The sequence below is a fragment of the Chiloscyllium plagiosum genome, unplaced genomic scaffold (genome assembly GCF_037043375.1).
Source record: "Chiloscyllium plagiosum isolate Xiang-an unplaced genomic scaffold, Cpla_swu_hap1 HiC_scaffold_36, whole genome shotgun sequence".
Classification (NCBI taxonomy): domain Eukaryota; kingdom Metazoa; phylum Chordata; class Chondrichthyes; order Orectolobiformes; family Hemiscylliidae; genus Chiloscyllium; species Chiloscyllium plagiosum.
Genome location: NW_028270174.1, coordinates 66,343,764 through 66,363,471, shown reverse-complemented (window position 1 = coordinate 66,363,471; position 19,708 = coordinate 66,343,764).

The window sequence follows — 19,708 nt, the reverse complement described above, 5'->3', positions numbered from 1 at the left end:
GTCACTGAATCCACAGTGGACTGCAGCGGGTCAACAAGGCAGCTCACCACCAGCTTCTCAAGGGGCAGCCAGGGACAGGCAATAAATGCTGGCCCAGCCAGTCACACCCAGATTCAGGAAATAAATATTATTTTTTTAAAAAAATAACAGAGCAAGGTTTCTGGGATATCACAGAGATCGGTACTCAGGTCCCAACTGTTCACAATACTCATTAAACATTTGGTTGCAGGAATCAAATACAATATATCCCAACCTGCTGACAGAACTAAAGGACGATGGATTGTGAGTGGGTGAGAAGGTTGTAAAAAAGCTTCAAGGTGACTAAGACAAGTGGAGAGAATGGGCAAATACGTGGGAGATGGAGAGCAATGTGGGTCGAGGTGGCGGTGTGCCCTTTGGTGGGAACAATAGACTGGCAGCCTATCATTTGAAAAAGGATTGTTTGAAACATGTTGATTTGCAAAGGGACGCATGCTCCTTTTTGTTGTTTCCTTCTGCGCAGTCCTCCGAGGTCCCTGCAGCACAGTGAGGTCTGAACCCAGAGGTCAACACTGGGAATGGCACTGACACTGACACACTGACCAGTGCATAGACCCACTAAGTGGGGAGCTGTAACATTGCAAAGGATCTGGATCTCCCTGTACACCAGTCACTGAAAGCAATATTGCAGGAAAGGAAGCAATTAGGAAGATCAATGATGTGCTGACCTTCATTCCAAGGGCATTTGAGTCCAGGAGTAAGCGTGTCATACTCCAGCTGTACAGGACCTTGGTGACTCCCCATCTCAAACACTGTGCAGTATTGTGTGCAGGTTTGTTCTCTGTACCTCATAAAGGACAAACCTGACATTGAGGGAGAGCAGTGAAGGATGACCAGACCGATCTTTGCGATGATAGGCTTGTTGTGGGAGCAGAGTTTGGGGCGACTGGGCCTGCATTCCATGGGGCTTAGGAAAATGAGTGGAGATCTCAATGAGATATATAATACTCTGACAGGGTGAGACGGATTGGGAGCAGGGATAAAGGACCTGAACTTAAGGGAATTTATATTTGCCAGGAATTGATGTTGGAGAGACTGTTAGGTTCTAAGGTTGATAAGTCCCCGGGGGCTGATGGTCTAAATCCCAGGGTATTGTAGGAGGTGGCTCGAGAAATCGTGGATGCGTTGGTGATTATTTTCCAGAGTTCGATAGATTCGGGGTCAGTGCCTGTGGATTGGACGGTGGCTAATGTTATACCACTTTTTAAGAAAGGTGGGAGAGAGAAAGCAGGAAATTATAGATCAGTTAGTCTGATCTCAGTGGTGGGAAAGATGCTGGAGTCTATTATAAAGGATGAAATTATGGCACATCTGGATAGTAGTAACAGGATAGGTCAGAGTCAGCATGGATTTATGAAGGGGAAATCATGCTTGACTAATCTTCTGGAATTTTTTGAGGATGTAACTCTGAAGATGGACGAGGGAGATCCAGTAGATGTAGTGTACCTGGACTTTCAGAAAGCTTTTGATATAGTCCCACATAGGAGGTTAGTGAGCAAAATTAGGGTGCATGGTATTGGGGGCAAAGTACTAGCTTGGATTGAAAATTGGTTGGCTGATAGGAAACAAAGGGTAGTGATAAACGGCTCCATTTCGGAAGGGCAGGCAGTGACCAGTGGGGTACCGCAGGGATCCGTGCTGGGACCGCAGCTTTTTACAATATATGTTAATGATATAGAATATGGTATCAGCAATAACATTAGCAAATTTGCTGATGATACAAAGCTGGGTGGCAGGGTAAAATGTGATGAGGATGTTAGGAGATTACAGGGTGACCTGGACAAGTTAGGTGAGTGGGCAGATGCATGGCAGATGCAGTTTAATGTGGATAAATATATGGTTATCCACTTTGGTGGCAAGAACAAGAAGGCAGATTACTACCTCAATGGAATCAATTTAGGTAAAGGGGCAGTACAGAGAGATCTGGGTGTTCTTGTACACTAGTCAATGAAGGTAAGCATGCAGGTACAGCAAGTAGTGAAGAAGTCTAATAGCATGCTGGCCTTCATAACAAGAGGAATTGAGTACAGAAGCAAAGAGGTTCTTCTGCAGCTTTACAGGGCCCTGGTGAGACTACACCTGGAGTACTGTGTGCAGTTCTGGTCTCCAAGTTTGTGGAAAGACATTCTGGCAATTGAGGGAGTGCAGCTAGATTCACGAGGTCAATTCCTGTGATGGCGGGACTACATTACACTGAAAGATTGGAGCGACTGGACTTGTATACCCTTGAGTTTAGAAGACTGAGAGGGGATCTCATTGAGACATATAAGATTATGTAAGGATTGGACACTCTGGCAGCAGGAAACATGTTTCCGCTGATGGATGAGTGCCGAATCAGAGGACACAGCTTAAAAATACGGGGTACAGGACAGAGATGAGGAGAGACTTCTTCAGCCAGAGAGTGGTGGCTGTGTGCAATGCTCTGCCCCAGAGGGCAGTGGAGGCCCAGTCTCTGGATTCATTTAAGAAAGAGTTGGATAGAGCTCTCAAAGATAGTGGAATCAAGGGTTATAGAGATAAGGCAGGAAGAGGATAATGATTAGAATGATCAGTCATGATCATATTGAATGGTGGTGCAGGCTCGAAGGGCAGAATGGCCTACTCCTGCACCGATTGTCTATTGTCTATTGTCTATTGTTGTCACAAGCTCTCAGATGTTAGGAAGGAGGTCTCTGCAGTGTCAACAGGACTGTGTTTCCCGTTCCCTTTTTCCGATACTGAGGCTGGAGCCGCGTGTTCTGTCCAGGTTCATCCTTTAAGACCTCAGAGCAGTGTCTTGCTTAGCTGATTCAGAGATCATTGAAAAGTTTTATCCCATGTCTATGTATCTGCAGTCATAGATATTCATAGATAACAAACAGCAATGGACACAGCATCCAGTCTGACTATCATCCTTCCACTAAACCCTCTGCTTCCTACCAACAACCCAACTGTGTATCCAATTGGCCAGTTCCCCCAGCATTCCACGCGATTTAACCTTCCTGAGCAGCCTGCAGTGTGGGGACCTTATCAAATGCGTTACTGAAATCCATAGAGACTACGTCTACTGCTCTGTCCTCGTCATCCTTCCTGGTCACTTCATCAAAGAACTCTAACAAATTTGGGAATCATGATCTCCTACTCGCAAGTCTATGCTGACTGCTTCGAATCAAACCCTGTATAAGTAATGGGTGCAGTCAATGGTATGCTGTCCTTCACTGTAAGATGATTCGAGTACATAAGTAAAGCCATTTTCCTGCTGTTGTAGAGCCTTGCTGAGAGAGCATTAGGGACACTCTGTACAGATTTGATCTCCTTTGTAAGGAATGATATCCTTCCCACAGACACGGGTGATGGTAACATGAGGATAGAATAAAGAAGCTGAATGTTTAATCTGTGGAGCTGTGAGAGATGAGGAAATGTTGACGCTGAAACACGAGGAGTGGCAGCGATCACTTATTTCCAAAACAGACATTGATAGAGTGAGAAATTCCATACTTTACCCAGGATTGATTGGTGTGATTTATTGCCACGTGTACCTCAGTAAGAGAAACACTTTATTTATGAGCAGTGGAGACAGATCATAGTAAGCATGACCAGACAGATCATAGGGTGGAAATAGACTTGGACAGAGTAAGGCATACAGGATACACTGAACAGGACATGCACTCGACAAGGTCAACATGAACACGGTCAGCATTATTTGAACTTAGAGAGTCCATTCATCAGTCTAACGTGACTATCCTAATAGTTTATATGCATTTACTAACTCTCCCCATGTTATTGTGCAGTCAGCATGTGAACTCGTACTGTACGCCATGTTGTTCATAATCTCCAACAGCAGCCACAATACCTTCGATCTGAAACAGGTAGCCATTCCCACCAGCTTCCGCCCTACATAGAGAACACCAGGCTGGCTTCTCGGGGATGAAAGGTGCCTTCTTGAGACTCCACACAAGACATATGGCTTCCCTGCTCACCGCTAGAAAACCACGTTAAAGTCCCACGTGTGTGTCATGAGCAACGGAGCCAGGAGGAACAACGTGGAGCAGTCAGTCTGTGCAGCCTCTGCTCCAATTGTTCATGTTGGAGCATCAATCTGGAGACACTTAAGACTGCCAATGCTGGAGATCAGAGTTTCCAGCATCTGCAGTCATTGTTTTTACCTAGTTGATTTTAACCCTACTGCGAATCCTCTTGCAAGGATGCCTGCCTTGAAGAGGTTTTCCTCCTCGAAGGGCTTTTGCCCGAAACGTCGATTTTACTGCTTCTCGGATGCTGCCTGAACTGCTGTGCTCTTCCAGCACCACTAATCCAGGATCAGAGTAGAGCGTCGATTGCTGGAAAAGCACAGCAGGTCAGGCAGCATCCGAGAAGCAGGAGAATCTACGTTTCAGGAATAAGGCATTCATCAGGGATAAGCATCAATTACCTCATTCTGCCCCCGTGTAAGTGCATTGAGGTGGGAATGGCCTCCTACTGTTCATGTATAAGTGACTCATGGGGCTGATTGCCTTCTTCCTCGTCCGATTGGACAGGGCCAAGGGCCTGACTGGGTTGCCCCTGGTTTCTGTTTGATAGCTCGATATACTGACAAGTGTGATGATGCTGTAGCTTTACGAGGTTATTTTGTCCTGGTTTCTTTTAAGAGAGAGATTGAACGATCATTACCAAGCTGGTTAGTTAAGACACTTGAGTAACAGTGAGGCATGCCTTAGGTTTATTTTATTGCAGACTGAATGGGTGTGGCCAGCCCTCACAGATTAGGATCTCTGGGTTTTGGTTTCTCAGTAACATCAAAAACTATAGCGGTCTCAACAGAGTTGGAAGCTTCAGGGAATGTCTCCTGGCTGCTACTCTCACTGAATCTCTTGATGCTGTCACATTGCATCTGGAACAGACCCTTTATATTTCCTTTAAAATAAGAAAACATTAGAAGCAAGTCTATTGCCTTCCAATATTTTCGAGGGCCTCTGGTATGGCCCATCACACTAGACTCCTTCTCTTCCTGAGTAATAGGCTGGAGGCACTGAATGGGTTGTCCCTGTTCTTCTCCAATAGTGTCAATGGGCTGAATGACTTCCTCATATTCCAGTGAAGTGCTGAATGAACTCTTATTTTACTGTGGCAATAGGCAGTGCAGTTACATGAATGTTACTGACACGTAAACAGCACAAGTCTCAATGGAGTCTGGGTCTTGCTGCACATGGACACAGACCAGTTCAGGAGCTGAGGGGGGACAAAATGTTCTGAACATTGTGGAATCTTCAGTGACCATCCCCACTTCTGATCTTATGTTGGTGAGGGTGGGGACGGGAGACATTGATGAAACAGCTGAAGATGTTTGTGAAGAGGAAGCTACCCTAAGGATCTCCCACTGAGCTGACCCAGGACCGAGATGATGAACATCTTCCTTTATGCCATGTTTGACTCCAAACACTGGAGAGTTTACTCTGATTCCCATTAAGTCCAGTTTTGTTAAGCTCCTTGATGTCAACAGAAGTCAACCACAGCCTTGATATCAGGGCGAGTCCACTTTATCTGAACCCTTGTCTCAACCTCTTTTGTTCACATCAATAAACCATGATATAGGAGCAGCAAGTGTTTTCATCAAACAGGTGGATTGAATGTCAGGATTTCTGTGCTCAAGAGTGTTCGGGGAATGAGATGACTGAAATTATTTGAAGAGGAGTTAGATGGATATTGATCTGTCAGAGAGGTGAGGACTGTGAGGAATTGGGTATTAAAGAGGATTTCAGACCGAGAGCAGATCAGCCACGATCTTAGTGAAGGACAAGGCAGGCTTGGGGAGTGAACGACCTGTCCCTGTTTCTGATGTTCTCACATTCTGTTATTGGAAAGTTAGTGGGTGTTATTTTCATGAATGTTATGTTATTAAATATTGCAGTCAGGGAGACCAGAGGATTTTGTGAGCTATCGCTGGGTGAGGTATGTGGGCTGTATTCACAGTGAATCTGGGTCTACAACATGGAGCACAAGTTGCAGAGAGGGGAAGCTCTGTAAAGAGAGATGAGGAGCCTCTTTCATAAACAGCCTGGGTTTTCCAATTACATTTCCCAAATCACCTCACATCGTGTGTGACAGTCTTGAAGGGCTGTTTAGTCTCCTCTGTTTCTATGCACCAGGTTATAGGAGTAAGTAGCCTCCAACTTCTCCTGTCTAGCAGGTTTGATGGGCTGAATGGAATACAGAAAAAATGGGACTGAAGAGCAGGAGTGGATCATTAGATACTTTGAGCCTTTTCCACCAGACACTAAGATTGTGGCTGATCAAGTCGGGGTCTCAGCTCCACTTTCCTCTATATATCCCATTATGCATGACTCACTTCTCTGTCAAATATTTACCTAATGCAGCTTTCAATCAATGTGAGCATGGAGGCACGATAAACTTCCAGTGAAGAGAATTCCCACTTGAAAGGTCCTTTCAGAATTATTCGTCATCCTTTTTATAGAATCAGAGAGTCATGCAGAATAGAAACAGACCCGTTAGTCCAATCTGTTCACTCCGATCAGATATCAACTCTGATCCAGTCCCATTTGCCAGCATTTGGCCAATATCCCTCCTCTTTCAGATACATTTTAAATGTGTGATTGTAACCGCCTTCAGCACTTCCTCTGACAGCACTTTCTGTACACACACCACTCTCTGTGTGTAACATTTACCTTCAGGTCCCTTCTAAATCATTCGCCCTCTCCCCTTCAACCTATGCTCTCTTGTTCTGGACTCCCCTACCCTGGGGAGCAGAACGTGGCTGTTCAGAATATCTATGCCCCTGATGATTTTATAAATCTCTATAATGTCACCCCTCAACCTCTGACACTCCAGGGAGAAACACCTCACCCTAATCAACCTCTCCCTACAGCTCAAACCTCCAGTTCTGGAACATCTGTGTCTAAATCATTTCTGCAGAAAACAGAGTTGTACGCAGTATTTTTAAAGTGGCCTCACCAACATCCTGTACAGATGCAACATACCATCACAACCCCTATACTCAATGCTCTGACTGATTAAGGGAGATGTGCCAAATGTGTTCTGTCCAACTCTGTCTACCTGCGACTCCACTTTCAAGGAACAATGTACCTGCAGCCCTGACCCTTTGTTTCACAACACACCCCAGGACCTTATCATCAAGTGTATAATTCCTGCCCTGGTTTGCATTCACAAAATACAAAACCTCGTATTTATCTAAATTAAACTTCATCTGTCACTCCTTGCTCATTTGTCCCATTTACTTGCGGTCTTGTTGTACTCTGAGATAATCTACTACACCGCCTTTCTGATGTCATCTGTAAACTTAGTAACAATGGCCTCAATATTCACATCTAAATCCTTTACATAAATGATGAAATGCAATGAACTCAGTACTGATTCTTACAGCACACTGCTGCTCACAAGCCTCCAGGCTGAAAAATACCCCTCTTCCTTCAAGCCAATTGTGACGAGCTTCCTCTGTATCCCATGTGACCGAACCTTACTCATTTGTCTACCAATCAGAATGAAATACTTGCTATGAAGAGGGGCTGAGTAGGTTAGGTTTATTTTCACTGGAGAAAAGGAGATTGAGGGGGGACTTGATTGAGATTTACAAAATCATGAAGGGTATAGACAGGGTGGATAGAGAGGGGCTTTTTCCCAGTGTGAAGGATTCAGTAACGAGAGGTCATGCTTTCAAGGTGAGAGGTGGAATTTGTAAGGGGGATACACGCGGTAAGTACTTCACACAGAGGGTGGTGGGCGATTGGAACGCGTTGCTAGCAGAGGTGGTAGAGGCAGACAAGGTAGATCCATTTAAGAAGAGTCTGGACAGCTGCATGAGTAGGTGGGGACCAGAGGGGTACATATGCTTAGGAATTGACCGACAGATTTAGAAAGTACATTTGGATCGGCTCAGGCTTGGAGGGAGAAGGGCCTGTTCCTGTGCTGTAAATTTTCTTTTGTCTGTTTTTAAATGAACACCTTGCTGAAGTCCATATATACAATGTCTACCAAACTGTCTTCATCAATCTTCTTTGTCGCCTCTTCATAAAACTCAGCCAAATTAATGAGACATGATTTCCCATGCAGAAAGCCACGTTGTCTACCCCGATCAGCCCTTGCCTTCCCTAATGTATGTAAATGCTATCCCTCAGAATCCCCTCCAACAACTTAGTCAGCACCGACATCAGGCTCACCGGTCTATAGTTCCCCGGCTTTTTGGGTCTCTGTTTCTTTTTCTAGTCCCACTCCTCCACTGCTCATAACAAATGTTAAATGTAACCAGGTTGGTGATATGGCCGATCATATCGGTCTCAGACTGGGTCAGGGTCAGTTTGAGGAACAAGTCAGGCTAGTTTCTTTAATCTGCTAAAATAGCATGTTTATGATTCAGAGCAATGTTACTCAAACTATGGTGGAAAGATGAATGGCAAACTGTTTGAGCTTTGCAAATATATAATCAATAGCTTGGAGAGGGTGGACGCTAGGAAATTGTTTCCACTAGGCGAGGAGATTAGGATCCGTGAACACAGCCTTAGAATTAGAGGGGATCAATTCAGAACAGAAATGTGGAAACATTTCTTCAGCCAGAGAGCGGTGGGCCAGTGGAATTCATTGCCGCAGAGTGCAGTGGAGGCCGGGACGCTAAATGTCTTCAAGGCAGAGATTGATAAATTCTTGATGTCACAAGGAATTAAGGGCTACGGGGAGAATGCGGGTAAGTGGAGTTGAAATGCCCATCAGCCATGATTGAATGGCGGAGTGGACTCGATGGGCCGAATGGCCTTACTTCCGCTCCTATGTCTTATGGTCTTATACTTCCCTTTCTAAACACACACACACACAAACACGTACACACACAAACAGACAAACAAACGCACACGCACACACACACAAACACAAACACATGCATACACACACACACAGATTAACAAAATTTCTGCAATTTTAATTTGAAAGAACTTTGTCCAGATATTAATGGAACTCATGACAAAAGTAAAAAATGAGGTTGTCCAAAACATTTTTCTGCTTCTGAAGATATTTTAATCACATAGCTGCTAGCAATGGGATTCCATCCTGGGAGAGTTGGATTTGGATGAATTCCCTTTGCTTTAGGCAGTGAGTAGATTCCAATGAATTTTGGTCAGGGAGCACCCAATGGGTAGTACGGTGGTTAGCACTGCTGCCTCACAGCACCAGGGACTTGGGTTTGATTCCAGCCTTGGGTGACTGTCTCTGTGGAGCTTGCATATTCTCCACTTTCCTGTGTGAGCTTCTAATGGGTGATCCATGTTTCCTACCACAGCTCAAACTGTGTAGGTTTGGTGGATTGGTCATGCTAAATTGTCTGTAGTGTTCAGGGAATTCTAGGTTAGGTGCATTAGTCAGGGGCAAATATTGGGGAATGGGTTGGGAAGGTTGGTATGGATTTGTTGGGCCGAAGGGCCTGTTTCAACACTGCAGGGATTCTATAAAAATAAGAACGGTAATTATGACTGTAGAGTTTGTTTTAGCTCGCACACATTGCTGTGATGAGGGACAATGAAGGAGGGAGAGTGCAATAGGTCGTTCCTTCTCAGGAGGATTGCATTTTCTCCCTCTCTAAGTTGAATCACACAATAATATCATCCTTTCCCAAACTGGACCATGTGAGGTCTCCTTGTACATTGTCGAACTATGTCTCCATCACATTCCCTGTTCCATGTAGGTGCATCATTGCTACTATCATACACAGAGTCATATCCTTTGCAGAAAATGGTCTCGGCCGATTCGAAATATGTTTACATTGCCCTGCGTCATTAAAAAAATAAAATATTTAATGTATTCAGAATACCTGTGTTAAAATTAATGCATTTTTTAACAAATACAGAAATTTCTGGTAAAGTTCGGCAGGCCTGTCAGTACCCAGATGCCTTTTACATGCTGCAGTTTGTGGGTGGCACGGTGGCACAATGGTTAGCACTGCTGCCTCACAGCGCCAGAGACCTGGCAGGCGACTGTCTGTGTGTAGTTTGCACATTATCCCCGTGCTCCGGTTTTCTCCCACAGTCCAAAAATGTGCAGGTTAGGTGAATTGGCCATGCTAAATTGCCTGTAGTGTTCGGTGTTGGGGAATGTGTATGGGTGGGTGTGCTTCGGCGGGGCGGTGTGGACTTGTTGGGCCGAAGGGCCTGTTTCCACACTGTAAGTAATCTGTAAAGTTGTACCAGCCTCCACCACTTCCTCTGGCAGCTCATTCCATAGGCACACCACTCTCTGCGTGAAAAGGTGCCGTTTAGACCTTATCAAAACTTTTCCCCTCTCACTTTCAAACAATGCCCTCTAGTTTTGGACGCCCCAAAACTGGGGAAAAACCCCGACTACTCACCCTATCCAGGACCGTTCTGATTTTATAAATCTTTATTGCTGCGAAATGTGACTTCAATCAACACGAATAACTGTACTTTCAGTCATCCTGGGCCTAAATTCTGAAACGCAATACTGACACCTCTTCCTTCTCCATCAAGTCACAATTTTAAATCCATTTTTATCAGTTTGTTCAGATGTATCATGAGACACATCTATGGGCTTTACACCCAGACCTTTGTGCCCAGAGGTAGGGACACTAGCATCACTCAACAATACCCATAAAGCTGTAACAGTATTCTCCTGTGTCTTTGCTCATCAGCCTGTTTTGACATGCTGTGACATACATCTGCAAAAGGCAGGACTTAAATCCAGGCCTTCTTGTCCTGAGCTAGGAATGCTACCACACAAGTTCAGGAATTGGAATCAAATTCAGAGTTCTGGCTCAGAGGCAGGGACACTACCCACTACACTACCATACCCAGATTTTGGGTCATATTTTAGTGCCCACTTTCAGCTTGGTGTGGATTTATTATAATCAGGTTACCATTACTGAACTCCACAAAACACTTTTTCTTGTTAAGTAAATGCAAGATATTTGTCTCAACTGTAGGATGTTGAGTGTTTGTGCTGTGCCATCGACATTAACTATGAACATCTTTAATCGCTATTATCTGTAGTCTGCAATATTAGGGAAAGAAATCCTGCAGCCACACTCTGCCCAATGAAGGGTCTCAAATGGATATTTATTACTGAACAGCAGAGACGAAGGAAGAGCTTAATTTCTGGTCACAAAACACCGATCACTCTTACTCAACTCTAACGTGCGACTCGCCTCTTCCTGGCCGGTGATTACTGTCCAGCTTCTCCTCCCCACTGACTGTGTCTGCAATCTGTCCCTCCTCCAACCAACCACACAAGGCAAACCAAGCTCAAATTCTTTGTGAAAATCCAGGCCGGAGTGTGCAGGCATCCTGGAGAGGGATGGGCATTTTAAAATTGAAGGGGGAGGGTGAGGTGGCAGTAATACCACACACTGGGCTGAGGGGTAGCAGATGGAGTTTTAATTGTATTTGGTAAATCAAACAAGAGCAGGACCAATACAATTAAAAGTAGAGCCTTTAGCAGTGTTGTAGAACAGAGACCTAGGCCGTCAGGTATAATTCTTTAAAATTTGCATCTCATATAGATAGTGTGGTTAAGAAGGTGTTTAACACATTTGTCTTCATCGGTCAGAACTTTGAGTATCGGAATTGGGACGTCATGTTGAGGATGTACAGGACATTAGTGAGACCTCTTCTGGAATATTGTGTTCAGTCTGGTCATCCTGCCCGCTCATTCCATAGGCACACCATCCTCTGGGTGAAAAAGCTGCCCCTTCGGTCACTTTAATATTTCCCCTCTCACTTTAAGCCTATGTCCTCTAGTTTTGGACTCCCTGTACCCTTAGAAAACACCTTGACTATTCACTTTGATATTACTGACCTTGATATTTTTAAAATGGAGAGGGTTCCGAAGAGATTAACCTGGATGTTGCTGGGAATGGAGGGAGTGAGCCATAAGGAAAGGCTGAATAGGCTGGGACTTTTTTCACTGAAGAATATGAGATTCTGCGGTAACTTTACACAGGTTTATAAAATAATGAGGGGTACAGATAAGCTGAAGGGCTGATGTCTTTTCTCTAGATTTGGGGATTCAAAACTGAGGGATAATTAAGGTGCGAGGAAAAAAAGATTTCCAAAAGTCATGAGAGGTAATTATTATAGACAGAATCTGGCTTGGGTGTGGAATGAACTTCCTGAAGAAGGGCATGTGCCCGAAACGTCGAATCTCCTGTTCCCTGGATGCTGCCTGACCTGCTGTGCTGTTCCAGCAATAAAGTTTCAGCTTTGATCTCCAGCGTCTGCAGACCTCACTTTCTCCTGTGGAATGAACTTCCAGAGGAAGTGGTGAAAGCAGGGACAGTTACAATGTTTAAAGGACATTTAGATCAGTCCATGGATAAGACATCAGTTTGGATGTTGCTGTGAGCAGCTACCCTCTCCCTCGCCCTCTCTGAATGAATCCCTGCTGAGTTTCACCCTCTGCCAATGTCTGTGCAGTGGCGTGGAGAGGCCAGCAGAGGGTGGCATTGCATCACTTTAAGCACCACCGAGACTGCCAGACCTGCCCCACACAGAGACACAGATACACACACAGCAATTGTTAGGACACAACATTGAGCTCATCTGGTAATTTAAACTAAACATAAAGAAATGCTCAATTTGCCTTGTAAACTGTTAAAATATGAGTGACAGAGAACTCCCAAATTCCACTGTTTAAATAAAAACACCAAATTATTTTTTTAACTCTGAAACTGAACCTTTTACATCAACTATTCACAACTCTGAGACCTCATTTCTCTTAATTGCTTATTACCCTACTCCAACTCTACAGCAATATACTGTTTCAAAAAGACACTTATTAAAATTACATAAACGTAATTTCAAAACCACGCAGCAGCTGACCTCACACCAATATCACTTTTTCCCAACTTTCCTGGGAAGCCTGTCTCATTTTACAGGATGCTATCCATGTGCCTACATTTCAGCATTATGTAACCTGGGAACACATCCTTCCATGACACTGTCTCTCAGTCTCCCCCACTCTGTCTATTTCCCAAACCCCTGCCATGTGGTGATATTTAAACTGATTCCCCCACCATCTCTCTGTGGTAGTGATGTTCACACCCACAGCACCCCCTTGTCAGGGCACAATGGAGATATGGAGCTGTGAATGGGTGGGAGCTGCACATCCCGTCACTTCCAGCATGGGCTGCAAGTTTCCCCTCACTGGGCAGGGAGATCTTACACAGTCCTGCTGAGCAATGCACTGGGGTGGCGTACACAGTCCTACATGCTGGGAGGGTAACTGCTCCTGGTTCACAGATCAATGCACTGGGGTGGGGTACACAGTCCTACATGCTGGGAGGGTAACTGCTCCTCGTTTACAGATCAATGCACTGGGGTGGGGTACACAGTCCTACATGCTGGGAGGGTAACTGCTCCTGGTTTACAGATCAATGCATTGGGGTGGGGTACACAGTCCTACATGCTGGGAGGGTAACTGCTCCTCGTTTACAGATTAATTCACGGGTGATCACTGCACAGGTTGCTGTGCTGGTCAGTCATTCTGGTTGAGGTTTATAGATACTGCAATGATGTGGTCTGTGCAGCTCCCCATGCTGGATGGATATTTTTTTCATGTTTACACATTTGTGCCCAGTTGTGTTCTGCACAACTCCCGGTGCTGGACAGATACCTAGTCCGGGTTTATAGAACAATGCACTGCTGTGGTCTGTACAGCTCCCGGTGCTGGACAGATATCTAGTCTAGCTTTTTCGATCATTGCATGGATATGGTCTGCATTGCTTCGCATGCTGAATACTTGTTGGAGGAACACAGCAATCCAGGTGTAGAATTTGATGTTTCAGGTGTAGCCCTCCTCAGGATTCTTAAGAAGGTTACACCCGAAACATCGAGTTTTCCACGTCCTGATGGTGTCTGGATTGCTGTGTTCTCCCAGCTTCCTGCCTGTCTACTTTGGACTCCAGCATCTGCAGCTTTTCTGGCTCTATCGCAGCTTCCCAAACTTAACAGATGTCTAGTCTGCGTTTGAAGATAAGTGCTCTGACATGATCTGTGCAGTGTTTCACTCTGGACATATTGCTGGATTGTATTGACCAGTGCAATGGATGAATCTGGACAGATTGCTGGGTTGTACAGAGCAGGACACTGGCCTGGTCTGCACAGTGTTCCACAGTGAAAAGATATCTCCTCTGGGTTGATGGTGTCTGGGCTTGTTCTGTGAGGTGGATTGAGAATGTAGTATATCTAACCATTTCAGCTGATCTGGCAATGCCTTTAGTTCCCATTCCTGTGATTGAACCCTCTGTCTCTCACCCCATGAATGTTACAGTGTGCCCAGGCACAGTATATCATGTTGGTGTGGTGGGGAGGGGGGAAAAGGCCATGGACAGGTCAAGGGGTTCCCCGGAACGATCTGTCCCTGACATTCTATAACTGACATCCCCCGGAACGTTCTGTCCCTGACATTTTATAACTGACATTCCCCGGAACGTTCTGTCCCCGACATTCTATAACTGACATTCCCCGGAATGTTCTGTCCCTGACATTCTATAACTGACATTTCCCGGAACGTTCTGTCCCTGACATTCTATAATTGACATCCCCCGGAACGTTCTGTCCCTGACATTCTATAACTGACATTCCCCGAAACGTTCTGTCCCTGACGTTGTTTGTGAACGGTCAGACGTCAGTGAATTGAACAAACGATAAGATCCCGAGGGAAGAGATCCCGTTCCAGGGAGAAGGAGACACTGTTCCGAAGGCCCCTCAGCCAATTAAAGGGGTGAATACGTTTTCCCTGCGTTTACATTTCTCCACGACACAGGATCGACCGCAATTTAGACCAAAATACAGAAATTCCCAAACTCCGTCTGTCTTCAGGAAACTGGGAGAGAATTCTTCAGGACAGCAATGTTTCCACCCTCCGTATTAGGAACTGGGAATGAGTGACCTGTGTCTGCTCTCGAGTGATCGAGTGTGTGGGAATGTTCTAGAAACCCATCTGTCCTTATGGATGTGTCTCTGTGTGTTTGGAGAGGGAGGGTTTCTTGTGGTTTATGTCACATTTTTGTCAGTAATTCCGACCGTCCCATTTGTTATTCCAGCTCCAGTTATTTTAATAAATCCCTGAATACAAGGGCACATTTGAAAATCTCACTGGGTCCCCGATCAAACGGGTCCCTTTGCCTCCAGGCTGGTGGATAATGGGTTTGATTTCCTTCCTCACAGTTAAAGTAGTGACTATCTACGTCCTGCTTTATAAAGATTGTGGATTGTCTCCATGTGTCAGACGTTACCTGGGGGCCATGGCAGCGGTGGATCTCCTGGTCATTATCCTCGACCTGATCCTGAGACACATTCCCATTGTTTATTCGGGAACAGTTTTATTTCCTGAAGGACTCCGTCCCCGTGTGTAATATCCACGCCGTCCTGCTTTATGCAGCCACTGACTGTTCTGTCTGGTTCACCGTCACTTTCACTTTTGATCGGTTTGTGGCCATTTGTTGCCAGAAGCTGAAAAGTAAATATTGCAGTGAGAAAACGGCGGCTGTGGTTCTGGGAGCAGTGACTGTGCTGAGCTGTTTAAAGAACATTTCCTGGTATTTTATGCTCACGGCTCGGTATTTGCCTGGTGAACGACCCCTGGTTTTGTGATGTAACAATTACTGTTGTAGTCTCCATTGTCTGGGTCACAATCGAGTTCCTCCACCACATTCTAACTCCGTGTTTCCCATTTCTCCTGATTCTGCTGCTCAATGTTCTCACCGTCAGACACATTTTAGTGACCAGCAGATCCCGCAGGAGACTCCGCGCTCACATCAATGGGGACGCTCAGTCTGACACAGAAATGAGAAACCGAAAAAAATCCATCATTTTACTATTTGTGATCTCGGCCAATTTCATCCTGTTATGGTCAACGCTAATGATGCGTTCCATATGGTACCGGATGTATAATATTGGGTATTACTCTGTGTATCTCCATCGCTTTGTGCGGGAATTGGGCTTCATGCTGCAGCTCCTCAGTTGACGCACAAACACCGCGATTTATGCCGTGACCCAGACTAAGTTCAGGCAGCAGCTGAAGAATGTGCTGAAATATCCCTTCACCCAAATCCATCCATCCATCAAATTCCCTCATTAATCAATCCATCCGGGATTTTCTCATTTCAGTTCAGTGTTTCAGCGATGGAGCAGCCTGTCGCTATGGTAACAGACTGAGGGTAGCGCTGGGTTGTCCATCCTTATCCCACAGGGGGGTTACAGGGAAACATTTCAATGTTTCTCACAACTCAGGGGCCAGTGAGAAAAGGCACCATCCCACTGACTGTATCCATCACTTCCATTTGTAAACAATAAAAATGTTGATTAAAGCGTGCTGAGCAGCAGAGTGACCGATGGTGTTGTGTGTCTTTGTGTTGGAGAAGCTGAGCTGGAGAGAGACAGACTCCGCCCCAAGTCCTGGTCCTCAGGGAAGGGGAGGGCACCGAGCCCTGAGCTCAGGAGCTGGGTTTAACTCCCTCTGCACCCCTCCCCCTCCAACCTGGCCTCCCCATTTCCTCTCCCCAACTCTTTCTCGTCACTTTTGCCTCTCTCCCTCTTTTTCTGCACACTGTCTCTTTCTCACCACCTCTCCCTTTCACGCTCTCGTCCCCTCTCAGACACACCCCATCCCCGATTTCTACACCTGCTTCCACTATTGTTTCTCCCTCACCCTCCCCTCTCTCTCTCACTCAAAACGAGATTCTCCACCTGCCTCCACTCTTCCCTCTCCCTCTCACCCTTACTCTCTCTCTCTCCTGCCGTCGCTGTCTCCCTCCCGCAATTCCGTCTCCACCCCATTTTCCCCTCCTCCCACTTCCCACATCTCTCTATCATCTCACCCCACCCCCCCACACGCAGACTCACTACCAATTCCCAGTCTCTGGGTTAGAGGGAGAGGGAAGGACCAGGGAGACAGAGTGTGTCAGAGAGAGAGGGAGGGACAGGAGGAAGAGAGATTCAGTCAGAGAGAAACGGAGGGAGGTGGGGAGAGAGAGACACTGAGGGAGGGGGATCGAGAGTGAGAGAACGTGGAGAGAGAGTGAAGGAGCAGAGAGAGGGAGAGAGCAGGGGGCAAGAGAGAGACTGGGTGAAGTAGGGAGAGAGAGAGAGGCAGGGGAGAAGATAATGAGAGACAGAGGCGAGAGAGAGAGAAAGAGAGACAGAGAGGTACGAGGGAGGGAGCGAGAGAGAAAGGGGCAAGTCTTAGAGAGAGAGGGAAAAGGAGAGAGAAAGTGGACGAGAGATTGGGAGGCGAGAGAGAGAGAGAGAAGAGGAGAGAGGGAAGAGAGAGAGAATGAGGGCTGAGAGAATGAAAGAGAGGCAGGGGTGAGAGATAGAGGGAGGGGCAAAAAAGCAGGAGGTCGAGAGAGATAGAGGCGGCAAGAGAGAGAGGGTCGAGTGAGAGGGGTTCGAGAGAGAGAGAGAAGGGGGGTCGAGAGAGAGAGGGGCAAGGAAGCGGGCGGGAGAGTGAGTGAGAGGGCGAGTGAGAGAGAGTTTGTGAGGGCGAGAGAGACTGGGCAAGAGAGAGTTAGAGTGGGTGAGAGAGTGATGAGGTGAGTGAAAGAGAGAAAAACGGGATGAGAGAGACATAGAGGTGAGAGAGAGGGATTGAGAGAGGGGAGGGCAAGACAGAGAGAAGGAGGGGCAAGGAGAGAGGGGGGTGAGAGAAAGAAGAAGCGAGAGAGGGAGGCGTTAAGAGAGCAAGAAAGAGAGATGGGTAAGAGAGATTGAGGGGCGAGAGAGGGAGGGGGAGCAAGAGAGACAGAAGGAGCAAGAGAGAGAGAAACGGGGTTCGAGAGAGATGGAGGCAAAAGAGAGATAGAGGGGGTGAGAGAGAGATAGACGGGGCGAGGGAGAGAGAAAGGAGTCGAGAGAGAGCGCAAGGGCAAGAATGAGCGTGAGGGCGAGAGAGAGAGAGGGGATGAGAGAGAGTGTTGTGTTGGGAGAGAGCGAGGGCGAAAGAGACGAGAGAGAGGAAGATCAAGAAGGAGAGAAGGCTCCGTGAGAGGGGGTTTGACAGAGAGGGGGTGGGAGCGAGAGCGCAGGGGCGAAACAGAGAGAGAGAGAGTCAGAGTGAGAGAGAGAGGGAGAAAAGAAACGGGAGAGAGAGAATAAGGGCACCGAAGAGAGTGAGCGAGAGCAAGGTAGAGAGAGAGAGAGAGATATGGGAGAGATAAAGAGACAGGGCGAGTGAGAGAGCGATGGAGCGATGGTGAGAGAGAGGAAAGAGAGAGAATGGGTGAGAAGGAGAGAAGGCTGTGAAAGGGTTGTCGAGAGTGAGTGAGAACGGACGAGGGGGGCAGCGGACGAGAGAGGATGAGAGCGAGGGAGCGAAAGAGTGGGGCGAGAGAGAGTGGGTGAGAGAGGGAGATAGCGAGAGAGAGAGACATATGAGGAGAGAGAGAGAGAGAGGACAGACAAAGGGCGAGCAGTAGAGAGAGAGAGGGTGAGAGAGAGGATGAGAGAGAGATATTGAGAGAGAGAGGCTGAGCGAGAGAAAGAGAGGAATTGAGCAATACAGAGAGAGAGAGGGGAGGAGAGGGAGGGGATGGTGGCAAGAGAAAGCGAGACAGGGGACGATAATAAGAGAGAGAAGGGGAGAGAGAGAGAGAGATGAGGCGATAGTGACTTGAGAGAGAGTTAGCAAGGCGGGAGATGGGTCCAGAGAGAGAGAGAAAGTGAGAGAGAAAGAGAGAGAGAGTGACAGAGAGAGAAAGAGAGAGAGAGAGAGAGACAGACAGACAGAGGGACGAGATGGTGGGTAGAGAGCAACAGAGCGAGAGTGGGCGAGAGGAAGAGAAAGTGCAGGGAGGGTGAATGAGCAGAGAGATAGATAGGGTGGGCGGGAGTGAGAGGGGGGCAGAGAGAGAGGGGGCAGAGAGAGAGGGGGCGAGAGAGAGGGGGCGAGAGAGAGGGGGCGAGAGAGAGGGGGCGAGAGAGAGGGGGCGAGAGAGCGGGGGCAAGGAATGGCAAAAGAGACAGGGGAAAAAGAGAGGAGCAAAAGAGGGGATGGGAAAAGAGAGGGGCGCGAAAGAGTGGGGCGAAAGAGAGGGGGAGTGAAAGAGAGAGTGGGCGAAAGGAGGGGCGAAAGAGGGTGAGGCGAAAGGGAGGGGGGGCGAAAGGCGGAGCAAAAGAGGGGGATGAAATCTGGGGGCAAAAGGGGGGGGCGAAAGAGGGGGGTGAGTGAGAGAGAGTGAGGGCGAGAGAGAGAGGGAGTTGAGAGAGAGGGAGAGGGGGGTAGAGAGAGAGAGGGGGTTGAGAGAGAGGGGAGCGAGGGGGGGCGAGAGAGAGTGGGCAAGAGAGAGAGGGGGGCAAGAGAGATGTGTGAGAGAGAGGGGCGAGAGAGTGAGGGGAAGAGAGAGGGGGAAGAGAGAGGCGGGAGAGCGAGACGGGGAGAGACGGGGTGGAGAGAGGGGAGAGGGAGTGTGAGAGAGGGCGTTGAGGCTGGGGGCGGTGTTGGATGGGGTTGGGGAGGGGGTGGTGTTGGTCGGGGTTGGGAAGGGGGCGGTGTTGGACAGGGTTGTGGGAGGGGGCGGTGTTGGACGGGGTTGTGGGAGGGGGCGGTGTTGGACGGGGTTGTGGGAGGGGGCGGTGTTGGACGGGGTTGTGGGAGGGGGCGGTGTTGGACGGGGTTGGGGAGGGGGTGTGTTGGACGGGGTAGGGTGAGGGGGCGGTGTTGG